The following is a 17,902-nucleotide window of genomic DNA, read 5'->3' on the forward strand; positions in this document are numbered from 1 at the left end:
TCCAGCTCACTGGTGCTCTGTAGCTAAAAGCTGATTTTCCCAGTTCACTAAAAACATTTGGAACCTGGCAGCTGATCCAATTACTAGAGCGAGTCAGATAATCACTGTTCTTTACATTCATCAATGAAGTGATGTGTTCTGGCAAATGACTGGAATAATAATATTATTATTATTGTGTATGATACAATAGATTGTGTTTGATACCCCTAAATCAAAATCCATTTTCTTATTTTACCATTTTGTTTTTAAACCAATTTAAAAGTTTTTAACGCTTTTACATCTTTTACAAACATGATTCTGACTCTACCCAAAGATCCCCTTCTATAAATTCACTTTATTCAGCTAATGTGAGGATGATACAGTAGAAGTGTGTTATCTCTTGTTGGCAGGTCTCCAGGTGGAGGTTCCTGAGAGAGTGATGGAGGGAGATAAAGTAACTCTCACATGTAAGACTACCTGCAGACTGACTGACAGTCCATCATTCACCTGGTACAGAAATGGAGCTGCTTTATCCTCCAGAACTGAACAGCTCTACCTGCAGTCGGTCAGCAGGGAGGATGCAGGCAGGTATAGCTGTGCTGTACTGGATCAGAAACTTCACTCTCCTGAGGTCATTCTTAGTGTTTTAGGTAAGAATGAATTAATTTACTTAATCTTAGAGAACAGTAAAACTGTAACACATTTAACAGGGAGTAGATCTGATCTAAGATCAGCTCTACAGTCATCTAGAGCAGGGGTCACTAATAGGCGGAGCGCAGTCCGGGACCGGACCCAGACGTTGTCCAATCCGGACCCAAACCGATAAACTACTGAGAAGGATTTAATTCTGACAGTGTTTATTTAAAGCGGCGGAACGTTTATTGTCTTTATGGTTTACGTGCTTTACAGTGCAGTAAACTTACAGACCAATCACGTGTGCTGTAAGATCACCAAACGCTCTCCTCTGCCAATCAGATCTGTGCAGACGCGAGAGCGCGGAGCCACACTATGGAACAACAAAAGGGCCAAAAACCGTCTGGACGAGACGCCTTTTATCGAAAAGTGTGGGGAAAACTGTGGGGGTTTTACGCCGTAATATACGCCGTATGATTTCACGGCGTCGTTAAACATGCCGCTAAAAGCACAGAAAACGCCGTTTCCCCTGGCGTTTTTCGACCCTTTTGGCGCACCGTACAAAGCGCCGTCTCAGTGCAATGAGACGGCGTAAAAAGCAGCGTTTTAGTGTCTCTCTTGACGCCGTAATAAGCGGCGTAAAAAGCGGCGTTTAATAATAAGATAATGAGCTCCACCTTCCAGTTTTGAAAGCCAATACATTTAAACTCTGTTCAGCCAATGCTCTTACAGAGAGACTCAGTCCAAAGCAATTCACTGCAGATCCGAGCTCCTGAGCTCTTCAGACACAGTTTTTTATTACCAATTGTTGGGAAAAACAGCACTACCCTCAACTGCTCCAGTGCGTTCCCCTTGATTCTTTTGATGGAAGCCCAAAGTAGAGTTGATAGAGAGACAGGATACTTAGATCTTCAGCAAATTAGCAATTTATTACAACAGAGCTCTGGGAACCCCTTCCACTCAGACAGAGTTTCAGTAGAAGAAGTTCAGTGATCCTTACATTTGCAAGTCCTTATATCCCCAAAACCCCACCATACATCCTGTGCAAAGGTCAGTTAAGCGGTTCCTCAGCAACTGTTTCTAACTGATTGAGTTAAAACACTATCTATGATTACTACTGTTCTCTACCTGTACTCTGGCCTCACCTCTGCTGCTTAGGTGCTGACTTTTGCATTACAAACTACAGACTGGACATTCAGTTTTGAGGTGTCAGCCTAACTGTCCTTTGCACACTCACCCACATACACAGTTCAGGTCCAATATCTAAAAACAACTCACTACTTGGGTTCACACAAACAAGATTATTCACATAACACGTCATTCTCTTACTCATAGTAAGGTTTTTGGATTAAATGTCATTTTGTCTGATCAGCTGAAAAATACCTTTAATATTAATATTTACTGTTTCTTAACAATCCCCCTTTTCAGGTGGGACATTTCCCACCTGAACTAAATCTGTTTTACCCTCACATTTTAATCATTGCTGTAGTCAACCTCACAATTAGAGCTCCAATATATGGCATTAGATACATTATCAAGATCTTCCATTGGCCAAACACGTTCACCATCCAGTGTTCTAAGTGATTATCAATGCCCGAGTGTTACTTTTATAAATGTTGGATGCCTGTCCCGGGTTTGTTCAATGAATCAGAGCTGGTTAGTGAACATTTAGTGAAAAAGATAGACACTATTATATTTGAGACAATGCCAATAGTAGTACCAACCTATTGGACCATTTACCTTCGGCAAAATGGACCCATATTGTTAACCTATGGTTGATACATAATTCCAGAGATGTTTAAATTTCGGCCATACCTGTGGAGGAAATGTTTCTCTTACCCAAATGTGCCACTAAGTTAATGGATGCTGTATGTAAGCTGGAAAAATATAAAATGTATTTCATACTTGAACATGAATTAGCAGCTAAACCAGTTCTGTGTGCACCTTTTCTCAACTAAGGCTAAGTAGAACCTCTCCCAGCCCTACTGTTTTAATCCCTCCGGTCATCACACTTTTTCTGCATTGATTGAATATAAATTATAAATATCAATTAATAACTAGAAAGGGAAAAGTTTGTGAATGAACTTTAAGTTGGAGCTTATAACATTGGAAAAATGATTGCTAAGTGGTTTCTATCTGAAGAGAGTAAAGAGTTGTTGTTGCTATGCTGCCTTTCAGCTAAATGCTAAAATTCAAAAAGTTTTGGCTAAATTGATGGAATACCAATGCATTTGCAGGCGTTGTTTAGCGGTTGCTAGGTGTTTGCTAAGGTGTTGCTCTGGCATCTGGGTTGGTAGCTATGTAGTTTCTAAGTGGTTACAAGGTGGTTGCTGAAGTGTTGTTAGGTGGTAACTAAGGTGTTGCTATGTTGTCTGTGGTTGTTGCTATGGTGTCTGTGTTGGCTGCTAAGGTGTTGGAAAGGTGTTGCTAGGAGGTCGCGAAGGTGTCGTTATGGTGTCTGTCTTGGCTGCTAAGGTGTTGCTGTGGTGTGTGTAGTGTGTGTGGTGTGTTTTGATGTGTGTGTAGTGTATGTGTGGTGTGTGTGTAGTGTGTGGTACGTGTAGTGTGGTGTGGTGTGTTTTGGTGTGTGTGTAGTGTATGTGTGTGGTGTGGTGTGTTTTGGTGTGTGTAGTATATGTGTGGTGTGCGTGTGTAGTGTGTGGTACGTGTAGTGTGGTGTGGTGTGTTTTGGTGTGTGTGTAGTATATGTGTGGTACGTGTAGTGTGGTGTGTTTTGGTGTCTGTGTAGTGTGTGTGTGGTGTGTTTTGGTGTGTGTGTAGTGTATGTGTGGTGTGTGTGGTGTGTGTAGTGTGTGGAACGTCCGAAATGTAAGAACCTGTTCTACGTGTTTGTCAATTTTCATGGTTCTACACTGTAAACCCATACGTTGTTTGAACTCAAATAAATTAAATCTGTTTTACTTAAAATTGGAGATTTATAAACAATACTCAACTATTTAGCGTTAGCTGAACATTTGTGGGAACATATACACTGAGTTTTTTGAGTTGAATCAACTTATAATAACTGAGTTTAGTCTGTTGCCATTAACAACTTCTTTTCCATTGGCTTCTGTCACAATCTATTTGCATACTGGGTGTGTCCAACAGTTTCTGACACTCACCATCAGTGTTTAGTGATTCACCCGGGGCTACCTTAGGTAAACTTAGATCACCTATTATGATTAAATGCTTGGCCTCTGTGTTGTAGCTGTAAGAACGAGCATCATTTACTGAGCTGCAGTAACTCTGTGTTCTCGCTGTGCTCTCAGTACTTTTAATTCTTTACTGTTTTCTTTCATCTACTTTTCTATGAGTATTTAAAAATAGTTGAATGAAACCAGAAAGAAGACTAAATACAAGTTCAGGGAAATATCAATTTTAAATATATGTATATGTATTTGTTAAATTCACTGTACTTAAAAATTATATTACATGAACTTAAATTTTTATTAGGTAATCGGTTACAACAAAAGTTTTGAGTTTAGTCAACTTATCGGGTTTTACAGTGTATATAAACAACTGTAGGAGGAGTAGCGTTGAGAAATATAAAAGTAGAATAATAATAATAATAATAATTATAATAAAAAGAAGAAGAAGAACAGTAAGTTGGCTTTTCCAGCTGAACGCTCTGTATTTTTGACTTTCCTGTTCTTAGGTTGAGTGGAACCCCCTTTCTACTCCTACTGATTTATTCACTTTAAGACATCGAGTTTCCACTAAAACTATTAGAGTAAATACTGCCAGCCATAAAAATTATAACAATAAACCAAAAGAAAATCAAACAATACAGTTGTCCAGAACACATTTCGTCTGCTTCTTTTCTTCTTTCTTCTGTTCTTCAGAGCATGGGAGTAGACTGTCCCAGCTCTATTGCACGTAAGAGGGTTTATTCTGCCTCTGTTTATCAGTGTAGGTGAATTGTTTTGTGAGGTGAGACTATGTGAATGTGTTAGTGAGATGTGTAATGTCTCTGTGTGTGCTGGGTTTTGACGCAACAAATTACTGCTGTGTGTAGTGAGTTCTCTCACTCACTCGCTGTGAGTGAGACCCCTGTGCTGCGGGGAAAGGGTCCCCTTCTTGCTGGTGTTGCTGCTGCTGTGAGGCCCCTGCTGCGGGGGACGTCACCCCTCCCTCCTGCTGCCGGCCTTAAGCTGGGTCAGACGCCTTTGCTGCTCTTGTGTCTCTCTCTGCCTCTAACTGTGATCTCTCAGGTGGTGCTGCTGATGTGGTGAACTGGCTCCACTGGTACCAGGTGGACCCTCTGCCCTTCATCCGGACTGTGTGCATTGTTTTCTCTGTCATCCGGAATGGCCAAATCCAGCGAGGCTCATTCCCTTTTCTCTTGTAGTGGCGAAATAAGACCCCCTTTGCTACTGGAATGGTCCAAGCCGTCACCTCCTCAGCTTTTTCTCCCACCTGTTGTGTAAAATCTGAAACGAGACTTATTTATATTCATTGAACACATGTTGTTGGGTGTTTCAGGGTTTCTATTCCATTTGAAAGTCTTTTATGTGGTCCTTCATGTCTCCTTCCTGCAAATTAAGTTGGTTAATGGACATTTATCATAATAGACTGGAGCTCCAATTTAACTTTCTAAGGGAAGTAGCTCTAAATTTTGTCTGTGCACAGATTTTAGCCCAATTGTTGTTTTCTTACCTCCTTCAAGTGTCCTGATTCTCAGTTTACTGTCACAGGTGCTTTCAGATTCCTAACATTTTGCTGTTTCTTTCCATTTAATTGCTACCTCTAATTATCCAAATTATCAATTATTATCCTCCTTTGGCTCACACGCCTTCCCCTGCACACAGTCCCTTTCTTCTAACTACTCCCCATGACTCCAACTAATCACATAGACAGTTATATTTTACATTTTCCTGCTTCTGTCCGCATGTCCTGTATCTCGTTCCCACTTTTTCCTCAGTGTGCTATTTACTTGTCTTATGTTATTTTGTCAGAGATTTTATGAAAACCTGATTTCCAGATCTAGTTTGTTTTATTTAGTGTTTTAAGTTTTTTTTCCTGTGATAAATAACTACTCTTCATACTCATTTACTCTACTGACACTTACTTAAACAATTTATTAAACCCACACATTTCCTAAATTTGTAACTATCTTTATTTCTTATTTTAAAATCAGGATTGAGCATGTCATGTACTGTTTATATTTTGTATTTAAAATTATGATTGGGTGTGTCTTAAAAGTTTAGTTAAAGTTAGTTTTTTTTTTTTTTTTTTTTTTACCTTTACTGCAAGCAATTGCCCATCTGCATAGTGGTGGTTTCATCAGCCAAAAAGTTTAAAAACTGATAACCTAAAAATTTTCAAAGCTGAAAAAAGCAAAAAGTTTTTGAATTGCCCAAAAAATAATGGTTAAACTAATGGTGGTAAAGGTAACAATGGATCTATTTATATTTCCCCCTTTTTCTGAAACAGAACTTCGTTCTGTTGCAGAAATTTACCACAAATTTGCTCCAATTGTCTGTTGGGCCAGGCCACCATGCCCAGACTTTCACGGAGACACACCCCTTTGCCTGCGCCTCCCTTTTCTCCCCCTGCATTGTCAACTCCTCTTCCCTTCTTGGAACACTTCAGAGATATTTCTCCGTGGTCTGTTGAATTGCATGTGGTGGTCAGATCGAGACTGTGCCTGCCTTAGGTTGTCCCTTTGTCATATGTTGGGATCTTACCCGTCTTTGGCTAACCAGCCTATCCCACTGAACCACACACAGCGTAGCAGCACAGTTTTATCAACATTTAGTGCTGTAGTGTTCCTGCAGGGCACAGTTAGGGAGCGCAAACCCAGGTACGTCGTACTGTCATAAATGCACTAGCTGGTGTTGCCCGTGAAAGCCTGTGCAAGGCCCCACGTACCCATAGTTTATTAATTATGTACATATTTTATTTATTACCATCACTATTACCTTTACTCCCATACCTCTTTTAAAGAATTTAGAAATGATTGGCTTTGATAAAACTGCTCTGGAGTGGACCCAAAACTAAAACAATGCATGTCATTGAATAATTATAAATCAGATTTAGCATCTGTATCTTAAATGTGTACCACAAGGTTAAATCTTTGGTCCGGTTTTGTTTAATATATTCCTAAATTATATTGCTGGCTCTGCTTCTACCTCAGACTGCAAAATTCACTATTATGCAGATTACACAATTGTATATTGCTCAGCTGATTCTGTTTGTGCTGCAGCAAGAAAACTATAGAGCTCATTAAATGTTTTACATGTGACATTGTATAAGCCCAATCTAGTTTTAAATGCCACGAAAACTCATGCTCATGATCTTATATTATAATATTGATTTAGAACTTTATTTTATTACCCTAGCAGTATCCCCCATTCAGAGTCTAAAAAAAAGAATATAAATAATTTGGCATATCGCTGAATGATAAACTCAGTTTACACTTAAATACAATATGCAATACAATAGGAAATGCGGACAGTAGCTGGATTTTTTATTTTTTTATAGGCACAAGTGCTTTGTATTCTGAACTTCCATATTTTTTTAGCTAGAATACTAGCCTTCTCTAGTTGCTTCTGGGCCCTATCCTGTTCTGCTTTTGCCCTTCTCCACTGATCCCATATTAAGGTGGCCAATTTAACCCCTCATGTGTCTGGTTTGTACCCTTGCTCCTCCAGAATTAAGCTAATTCTTGTCCTCGATTCTGCCTCCCCCTTGTTAGTTGCTTTGTCTTGCTTACCACCCCATAATCTTTTTATTAAATTTTCTATCTTGTTTCTTGTTCATGGATCCCCACGTATAAGATTCTCCCTCCTGTATACCTCTATCCCCCATCTTTACTGTGAATTGCCCTCTCTTTTCCTCCTGAACTGATCCTTTTTCTATTTTTATAATGTGTTTTCCTAGAATGTTAATGTACAAAAGGAAACCTTTCCCAATTCTGTGAATTGGCCCAACTTTAACCACCTACTCTGCCTTGGACTCCTCCCCTGCAGTGGGACTCGTCCGTACTTCTTATTTTCTCTCACACACCACTCTGTACATTCATCCACTCATACCTCTCACCGGAGCCCGACAGAGCTCCACACACGCTTACACACACTCTGTCACATGCACACGCTCACACACTCTCACTGCAATATACACACTCTCACACACTCTGGCACACGCTCACACACTCTTACTGCAATATACACACTCTCACACACTCTGGCACACGCTCACACACTCTTACTGCAATATACACACTCTCACACACTCTGGCACACGCTCACACACTCTTACTGCAATATACACACTCTCACACACTCTGGCACACGCTCACACACTCTTACTGCAATATACACACTCTCACACACTCTGGCACATGCACACGCTCACACACTCTCACTGCAATATACACACTCTCACACACTCTGGCACACGCTCACACACTCTTACTGCAATATACACACTCTCACACACTCTGTCACATGCACACGCTCACACACTCTCACTGCAATATACACACTCTTACACACTTACACTTACACACTTACACACTTACACACATACACACTTTCTCATCCACTGTCACACACTCTCTCTGCAATATACACCCTCTCACACACTGCCACACACAATCACTTAGCTTAATTTTACAAATTTTACAGGCACTATAATTTACAATTTTAATTTCACCCCGCAGACACAGACAACATTAAGCAAAGCACATTGCTAGAGGACTCAAACCCCTTTTCTTTTAATGCTCAAATGTACAGCAATACTCTGTGTATGACAAGATCATCCTAAACGCACTAGGACAACTCTTGTGTGTTTCCTTTTACACAACGCTAGGTACTCCTGGTCCCTGACCAGCCGGCCGAGCCGTGCTTACTTCTATCCTCAAATAGCCGTCCCTGACGGAAGCAAATACCTGTAACTGCCTCCCCAATCACACTCAAGCCCTCTCGGCTTGCACACCCATTCACACAGTTAAAACTAGTATGCAGCAACTTCACAACTACGCACCAGTGTGCACGCAGCCGATTGCGCTATACAATATTTTAAACCACATTCACACAGTTAAAACTAGTATGCAGCAACTTCACAACTACGCACCAGTGTGCACGCAGCCGATTGCGCTATACAATATTTTAAACTAAACATACAGACAGATTACTTGTCTCTGACAAAACGCCATACACAGAATCGCTCTATAACCCAGTCATAGAACTTCGGTATTTCTAGGACCACCAACCCCGAGGAACCGCCAAAACCTAGCTTTACTGGCCCGCGTCCAAATCCAGGTGGGGTTGCCACGTCCGTGGTTTCGTGGGAGTACTGCCCACTTTTCCCTAAGGACCCCCGTTCACACTTTTTAAACTACTCTTTAAATTAAACTAGACACTCATACTCTAAAAGTACTTCACCCCTTATATGGTCCCATTCATCCCTCAAGCGAAGCCACAAACAAAACGATAGACCTACATACAATGCCCCAAATTTCACCCCAATTTAGATATTTACAATGTGCCCAGATCCAGTCTCTCTATTGTTTTAGATGGAGGCAATCAAATGAGACCACTGTGTCCAAAATTTAGCTTAGACCAATCTGCAGATTTCGATTAAACAGGCTCTGCTTACCTGATTTTATTGCTGCAGCTGGACTAGTGGTTCACAGGATCGTCTCTGAGGTCCGAATTCACTCTAACTCCAAACCTCCATCCCAGCAGTGCCTCCAAATTGTTGGGAAAAACAGCACTACCCTCAACTGCTCCAGTGCGTTCCCCTTGATTCTTTTGATGGAAGCCCAAAGTAGAGTTGATAGAGAGACAGGATACTTAGATCTTCAGCAAATTAGCAATTTATTACAACACGTCATTCTCTTACTCATAGTAAGGTTTTTGGATTAAATGTCATTTTGTCTGATCAGCTGAAAAATACCTTTAATATTAATATTTACTGTTTCTTAACACAATTAACAATATTCCATCTATAGACATTCCCGCTGGTGCTCATGCCTTTTATTAGTCTAATATTTATGCTGTATCAATGTAAAAATAAACTCTAGGTTTAGGTGAAAGCAAAGTGCTGTGCAGCTCCCCACTTTTTTTATATGCAGACGGAAATCACATCACCTTGTCAGTATATCACACATGAAGAACCCTATTGTTGCAAAAACATCAGGGTTTCAATAAATGAATTTATTAATTTATTAAATTAGTTACAAATTATATTAGGAAGCTGATTATTATTATTATTATTAGATGTAAATTATTCTTAATTTACTATGAATATTGTTATTGTTTTGTTGTTGTTTAAGCATAATATCATTAATATTAGTATCATTAATAATAGTTTTTATGCTTCAGCAGATCCAGTAAATTTTCTATTTCCGTAAGGAAACAAGTAATGTAATTTACAGACATAGACTTACAAGTTACATATTTATTATATTTATATTTATTATTATATTATATTTACTTCAGTCGCTTAGAAGACCTCCATTAAGTCATTTCTTGAAGGGTTTAGGCCATAAACAAGAAGAGCAACATATGCACACCCCCTCTAATGCGCAACATGGGCCAAAAACGGGAATTAATTTTCTACGTAAATTTGTGCAAGGCTGAGGGTTTCTATGATATATCTTAGTAATAAATTAAAAAATAATCGTCATTCAGTCCCAATTAACTTGTCTTTGATCATCATGATCATAGATTTTTCAGGGCAAATAAAAAAAATCTAGGACGTGAAATCCCATCATTTAGTTATTTATGATCCTGAATCTGGCTCTTTACTTTGGAAAATCTATCCAATATCCAAACTCATTGGCAAGCCCCACGCACATTATGAGTGTCAACTCATCTCATCATATTCTATTATTATGTAACATCAATTAGCTGATACACATACAGGCAGTATAATACACTGTGTTTATTATAAACACTCAAACTGACCAACAGCACCACAGCTAGCCTAACTCACTCCAGTCTAAATGCTGGACAGCCTGGATCATTAGCTTCCTAAATTAAAAAAGTGCTGTTTAATTTTGCATGCGTGTATGCATTGTTCTAGACGCAGCTCCGAGAAAAGGTGGATCAGAACTTTCGCGCTGCGTGGGGAGATTGATTTCGTTCTTAAAATTCTTTAATGGTGGTATACTTTGAACATTTTTAACATATTAGAGAGACACTTCTGTAAAAACAATCAAAACATCCCTAAAAAGGGGCTATAGCGACGTTCCTGTGTATAGACACCTATTCAGGGTTTGCGGATGTCTTATCAAGTCTTACATTTATTTGACCAAAAAACAAGGCCTTCAAATCTCACTGTAAATCCTTTGAATTTAACATTGGTGTTGTGTGCTTTTTGCAATTTTCATATTTTCATAATTTTGTCTCTGGTGGTCTTAAAAATCTTTAATTTGCACCTTCAAACAGGGGCAAAGCAGCCTGGCACTGCTTTGTATATATAAAATTATATTAAAAATTTATTTACATTTTTTCTTTTTTTTTTCATTTATCCTTATTAATTCTATTTTCTTACTCAATGTTGTCAGTCCCTTTTAAATTGTAAATGCTCGGCTACACTGGAAATGATGTATTCCCGGGTGAAAATAAAGGTTTATTGATTGAATGATTCATTGGTAAGTTGAGCTCTCCAGTGATCAAGAGTGTTCTTCGTGGAGTATAAATTTAGCCGTCATCCTTCTCTCTACCACCACCTCCGTGTCCGTTCCTTGAATATTCAGCTGTCGGGGTGTTTTTTTTTTTTTAAGTGTTTTTTAGTTTTCCCTGTGTTGATCTAGAGACAGTTTCGTTGGCACCAGTCTACAAAGTCCTGTACCAGATCTATGTATCCTCAATCATTCCAATATGGATTGAGGCAGACGACTTAAGCCCATGTTAATTTCTCAAGTAAAAGGTAGCTTCTTAGTGCCATCTTGTGGTACAACACTGTATATCTTATAAACATTTACGTTTCCTTACATTTTATGATTACTACCACTCCTGTTATTTAGATCCTTCAAATAATATAAATACTGATACAGTACCTGGTCAAATATTTAAGAGCTGATAAACCAAGAAACTCTTGAAATATAGCAGAATTTTTACGCCGCTTATTACGGCGTCAAGAGAGACACTAAAACGCCGCTTTTTATGCCGTCTCATTGCACTGAGACGGCGCTCTGTACGGTGCGCCAAAAGGGTCGAAAAACGCCGGGGAAAACTGCGTTTTCTGTGCTTTTAGCGGCGCCGTGAAATCATACGGTGTATATTACGGCGTCTTGAAATCATACAGCGTATATTCCGGAGTAAAACCCCCACAGAATGGCGTATTTTACGCCGTTCTTTTCGATAAAAGGCGTCTCGTCCAGACGTTTTTTGGCCCTTTTGGCGTTCCATACCACACAGGTGAAGCAGGCGGTGAGAAGTGGGAGAATAAAGCGAGAAAAGCTAATACAGATGGTGCGCACCAGAAAAAAACATTAAAGTACTACACTTAGAAAACATATTAACAGTAATGTAACCTCGCTGTGTTCCTTGGAGGAATTAAAGAGAAACAACCGAGACAAGAGTGCAAAATATTCCACTTTACTCCACCTGATCAGAACTCCTCAGCAAGAAAAAAACTCCCTCACTCGCAGGCGCGCTCTCTTTACTCTCAAAACAACCCTACCTCAAAACTAAGGCAGCCCCAGGGGACAAAAAGCATCGACAACTTCCCCCATCAGTTTTACCCACAACATAATGAAGTCTGATACAGTAATAATATTAAATAAAATAAAACTACTGTTTTTAAAAAAAGCTGATATTTTGGCCAAGTTCAGCAAATATTTCTCCATATATTGTACGATTTATCATTCATGTAATTATTATGATGACAGGCAGGCATAAATATAATATAAATAAAATCAAATAGAATAAATATAGCATTTTGAAACAAGGTGAAAATACAGATTCACATTATTAGACTCAATATGTTAAATTATTGAGGGTGTTTCCATTTATTTTATGATAGGTTGATAATGTAATTATTGTGACAGTCCTATTTAAAACAATAAATATTGTTGAAATATACTAGTATGTGTATTTTTTTTTGTCTTTCAGTTGTTGATAAAACACTGACAGAACTACTATAGGCTTCTTCAGTAAACAGAATAAAACACTGAATTATAACACAAGTTAATACTGACGACGGTCCAGACCTTAGCCTGATGAAATTTACTCTAACTGGACCAAACCGAATTCTAATTAAATACCCCTGATCTAGAGCCAATTCTGAGAAGTATAAAGAGTCTAGAACTGGAAATAATGATCAGGTCTGAGCTGATTTACACAGTGCACTGTCCTCTGTTTTCTGTTTACTCCAGATCTGAACGTGGATCTGCAGGTGGAGGGTCCTGAGGAAGTGATGGAGGGAGATAAAGTCACTCTCACATGTAAACCAAGCTTCACTCTGCCTTCCCCAACTATATTCACCTGGTACAGAAATGGAGCTGCTTTATCCTCCAGAACTGAACAGCTCTACCTGCAGTCGGTCAGCAGGGAGGATGCAGGCAGGTATAGCTGTGCTGTACTGGATCAGAAACTTCACTCTCCTGAGGTCACTCTTAGTGTCAGATGTAAGTACAGATTCTGGATTCATGCTGAAATAATTGTGGTCTAATAAAACCCAAAGCTACTGCAGCTTCAGTAACTTCATTAATCTTTATTTTAATTGTAATATTGTAATAAATAAGTCAATTAGTCCTATAAAAATGGTAACTGTTTAGTGTCATCGTGATTTCCTGACGTTTTACTGTTGACTGTAGATTTTAGTTCCAGTGCTGGAGATCCAGTGAGCTGTAGGTTTTAGTGTTTTCTCTACTTAAACACACCTGAACTCACCTGTGATACAGGATTCAGTTATGTAATTCTTATGGTTTATCTAAAGTGATGAGAAGTTTTGAATAGCAGTAATTCTGAGTTGTTTCATGAAATGAACTGTAAAGCTATAACTGCAGTACAGTAATCTTCATATACTAAAGTTAATTTTGGATATCTGCAATTAAACAGTAGGTTTTTTTAGAAGTAAATAAATAGAAAATACCTCAAATCAGTTTTATTTGTATTATTAACATTTGACAGCAGACTCAGTAAGTGCAATGTGTCATTTTACCTTAAGATCCTCCAAAGAGCGTCTCAGTGTCCATCAGTCCCTCTGGTGAAATAGTGGAGGGCAGTTCAGTGACTCTGACCTGCAGCAGTGATGGAAACCCACCTGTACAGAAATACACCTGGTTTAAGAAGGTAGATAAAGACGTTCAGCAGAAATGGACCGGTCAGATCTACAGCATCACAAACATCAGATCTGCAGACAGTGGAGAATATCAGTGCATGGCAACCAACACACAAGGGTCTCAGTACTCAGAGTACAAGTCATTAACTGTTATATGTAAGTTATTTTTCTTTGATTCTAATGTGTAAATTATACCATTTAAATCAGTGATGGCAAAACTTTTAAGATGTTCCATATTAATGACATTTTTCTAGATCCTCCAAAGATCGTCTCAGTGTCCATCAGTCCCTCTGGTGAAATAGTGGAGGGCAGTTCAGTGACTCTGACCTGCAGCAGTGATGGAAACCCACCTGTACAGAAATACACCTGGTTTAAGAAGGTGAATAAAGACGTTCAGCAGAAATGGACCGGTCAGATCTACAGCATCACAAACATCAGATCTGCAGACAGTGGAGAATATCAGTGCATGGCAACCAACACACAAGGGTCTCGATACTCAAAGTACAAGTCATTAACTGTTCTATGTAAGTTCTAGTTCTTTGTTTTTAATGTAGAAATTATACAATTTAAATCAGTAATTAATACATTTTAAAATAGATTCTGATTAAAATAGAAAATAATTCAAAGCTAATGTATTTGCATCAGGACATCTGGCACCAGACTCACTTATTGTAATGTGTCAATCTGCCTGTAGATCCTCCAAAGAGCGTCTCAGTGTCCATCAGTCCCTCTGGTGAAATAGTGGAGGGCAGTTCAGTGACTCTGACCTGCAGCAGTGATGGAAACCCACCTGTGGAATATACCTGGTATAAAGGATCATCATCAGTAGCAACAGGAAAGACCTTCAAACTGAACAAGATCAGCTCTGTGAACAGTGGAGAATACAAGTGTAGATCCAGTAATAAACATGGAGAGAAATACTCTGATACTGTAACTCTGAATGTTCTGTGTGAGTGCTTCTTTACTTGTTTCAGTTATTGATTCTGTTTTCTATACCAACTTTACTTCAAGTGTCTAACAGTCAGTGATTATACTCTCACTGGTGTTGTTCTCTGGTTTCTAGATCCTCCAAAGAGCGTCTCAGTGTCCATCAGTCCCTCTGGTGAAATAGTGGAGGGCAGTTCAGTGACTCTGACCTGCAGCAGTGATGGAAACCCACCTGTACAGAAATACACCTGGTTTAAAGATGGTGGAAGCTCACCTATAGGATCTGGACACAGTTACAGCTTTACCTTGGACTCTGAAAGCAGTGGTCAGTACTACTGTGAGGTTCAGGATGAACACGGATCTAAAATATCAGAAGCAGTGCTGCTTAGTTTCAAAGGTATGATTGACAGAAAACTACTATAACATACAATTTCATGATCATCGGTAGCAAATGTATTACAGATATATTTGTTTTTTTTTTCACAGGGAATCCAAGTTTCACTCTTTACGTGATTGTTGGAGTTGTGATTGGGTGTGTAGGGTTGGTCCTTGCTCTTGTCATTTTATTTATATGGTAAGTAGGGCTGAACAATTAATTGCATTTGCGATAATCTCGCGATATTTTAAAACGCGATTCTCTAACCGCACTGGCTGCGATTTGACTGGTCACGTGACTTGGGAGCGAGCAAAGCCGAGGACGAGCGGAGCATACCTGAGCAGTGCGGTTCGATTGAGCAGGTGTAAAAACAGTAATCGCACTCGGGTGCGGATCAAAAGAACCGGACCGAGACCACCTCCTCTAGGTACCAAACGAACTCTGGAGCGGTTCGCTTGTGGTGAGAACGTGATCCGGTCTCGATCGGATCCACCTATTAAATATAAGCCATTTATTTGAGCTAAACTGCTGATAAAGCAAGCACAGTTTAAACTAATATATTAGCCAGATAACGCTAATTACCACAGCTGTGAACAAACACTGTATCCAGGCACGCGCTGCATTCACTGCTCTGTTTATTATGTATAAATCTGCGCTGCATTCATAGCTCACAGCCGCGTGACTCTGTTTATTATGTATAAATCTGCACTGCGCGCAGAAACACTGTGTTTGAAAGTGCAGTGTTTCAGCGTTCAGTGTTAAAGCACAGATATTTGCACTGGAACACAAAATCTTCTCGCTGTATTTACTTTTTTCGTATATTTATATTTAATGTACTCCCGTGTCAGACAGCTCTGACCAATCAGAGGACACCGGCTGCTCGCGTGGTTTATTGATGCGCATTTTGGTGCGTTTACATTTATGCCTATGGGAAACCAGACCGAACAAAGCGAGAAAACGCTCCAAGTAAACGAACTCATTAGAAACGAACTACAGGTGTGAAAACGCCTTGTTGCACAATGGCTTCAGGCTCGACAGAACACATCAGTTGTGTAGAATTACTTCGGCTTTAAAAAAGAAGATGCTGCTCAACGTCAGGTACTGTGCTAAACGTGCCTTGCTTATGGCAAGCCAACTAAGCCAAAACGTGTGGGAAAGAAACGCCTCCACGCGTAAAAATATGACGTGTCCACACGTAAAAAAATCACGTGTTGACAGATAAAGACGTTATCTTTTTACGTGTACAGACGTAATCTTTTTACGTGTGGAGGCGTAAATTTATGCCGTCTGTACATCACGTGCTTTTTTTCACCTGTACAGACGTGGATATATTACGTGTACAGACGTAAAAAATTAACGTCTTGGGATTTACTGTCCATCTCAAAAAGCCGCAGTTGCAATATGCAGCCTGTAGATGGCAACATTTACTGAGCTGTAGAAGCAGTCTTAATATGCCTGTACAACACCTCATATCTGCTAGGACAGATTAAAATGTGGATAAACAAGTATTTTTAATGCCACAGTGCCCTACTCAGGGAACATAACATTCCCTACATTAACACACAAGAAATATAACTATTATTGCTAGGTGTAAGACAGATCCCACAGGGAAAGTCATATTAAGTCAAGTCGTATTATAGCGGCACAATTAACACTAAAGCAAGGCTGTTATTAAAAATGTTAGGTCTAAAAAAAAAATAAAAAAATGAACTACAATCAATATAAACACAATATTTCAGTCCTAACTGTCCACACTTAAAGTCTTAACTTTTAAAATGTTATACTTTTAAATTGTAATTTTGCTTTTTTAAGCCCTAGTAAACAACATTCGGTGTTCAGCCACTGAATTTAGTAAATTTAGAGTCACAATTTCTCTGTATCTTTTATTAGTTTCTTTTACATTTTTATTGTCCTAAAGCAAATCAAAATGACAAAATAACCATAGATTATTGTGCAGATGACTAGTACTACAAAAACTAATAATAATAATAATAATAACAATAATATGACTAATATATATACTATGAATTGCATTTTAATAAAATAGACATCCAAAGTATACAATACAAATAATGCTATATTAAAATATAGCTTTTTTAAACTGTTTTAGCATTCTCTGTTTTATAGATGTGAAGTGTTTTTATTGTCTTTTTTTAGTTTTGAGCTAACAAGTACTGAAAGCAATGGCAGGGCGAAGATTTAGATTGCTTCAGGAAAACTTTAACAGAATTGTGAACAGCCATCTTCGCAGATTTTGCAGAGCCATGATTGCACTGACTTAAAGGCAGGGTAAACACTATGGATATAAAATGGCGGGGGTTACATCATGTGAAATAGGGGGTACATCATAGACACATGATTACAACGTTTCAGTTATGTGGACCTTGCGTGCAGAGTGTGTATGAGTATGTATGGGGCTATGTCACGGTACGTAGACACTGCGTTGTAACCCACGTAAGCTTCTTATGAATATGGAATACAATACGTTGCATGACATCATGTGTTGTCAGGCTGCCTTATTACAATGCAAATGTATGCATAGGCGCGTTTACCGATTGGATGTTAGATGCCAAAACGTGTATACACGAACAGTTTTACCGCCTGTACACGTGATTTTTTTATGTGTGGACACGTCATATTTTTACGCGTGGAGGCGTTTCTTTCCCACACGTTTTGGCTTAGTTGGCTTGCCATACTTGCTACTGTTGCTACGACGCGAGGTAACACTACAAACCTTTTTCAGCATTT

At 39.0% G+C, this 17,902-nt stretch overlaps 1 long non-coding RNA gene across 1 annotated transcript in view; it reads right to left on the reverse strand.

The window, feature by feature from the left end:
* The window catches only part of LOC125785821 (uncharacterized), a 15,771-nt gene extending 86 nt beyond the window's left edge, over nucleotides 1–15,685 (reverse strand). Inside the window, exons 1-3 of the long non-coding RNA XR_007428166.1 lie at nucleotides 14,518–15,685; nucleotides 13,732–14,291; nucleotides 1–407 (exon numbers count right to left, since the gene is read on the reverse strand). The exon at nucleotides 1–407 is cut by the window's left edge and continues 86 nt beyond it. This is a non-coding gene — a long non-coding RNA (uncharacterized LOC125785821). The remainder of the gene's footprint in view (nucleotides 408–13,731; nucleotides 14,292–14,517) is intronic.
* Between the last annotated feature and the right edge of the window lie 2,217 nt (nucleotides 15,686–17,902).

Source organism: Astyanax mexicanus, chromosome 21 (genome assembly GCF_023375975.1).
Source record: "Astyanax mexicanus isolate ESR-SI-001 chromosome 21, AstMex3_surface, whole genome shotgun sequence".
In the NCBI taxonomy this organism is placed as follows: domain Eukaryota; kingdom Metazoa; phylum Chordata; class Actinopteri; order Characiformes; family Acestrorhamphidae; genus Astyanax; species Astyanax mexicanus.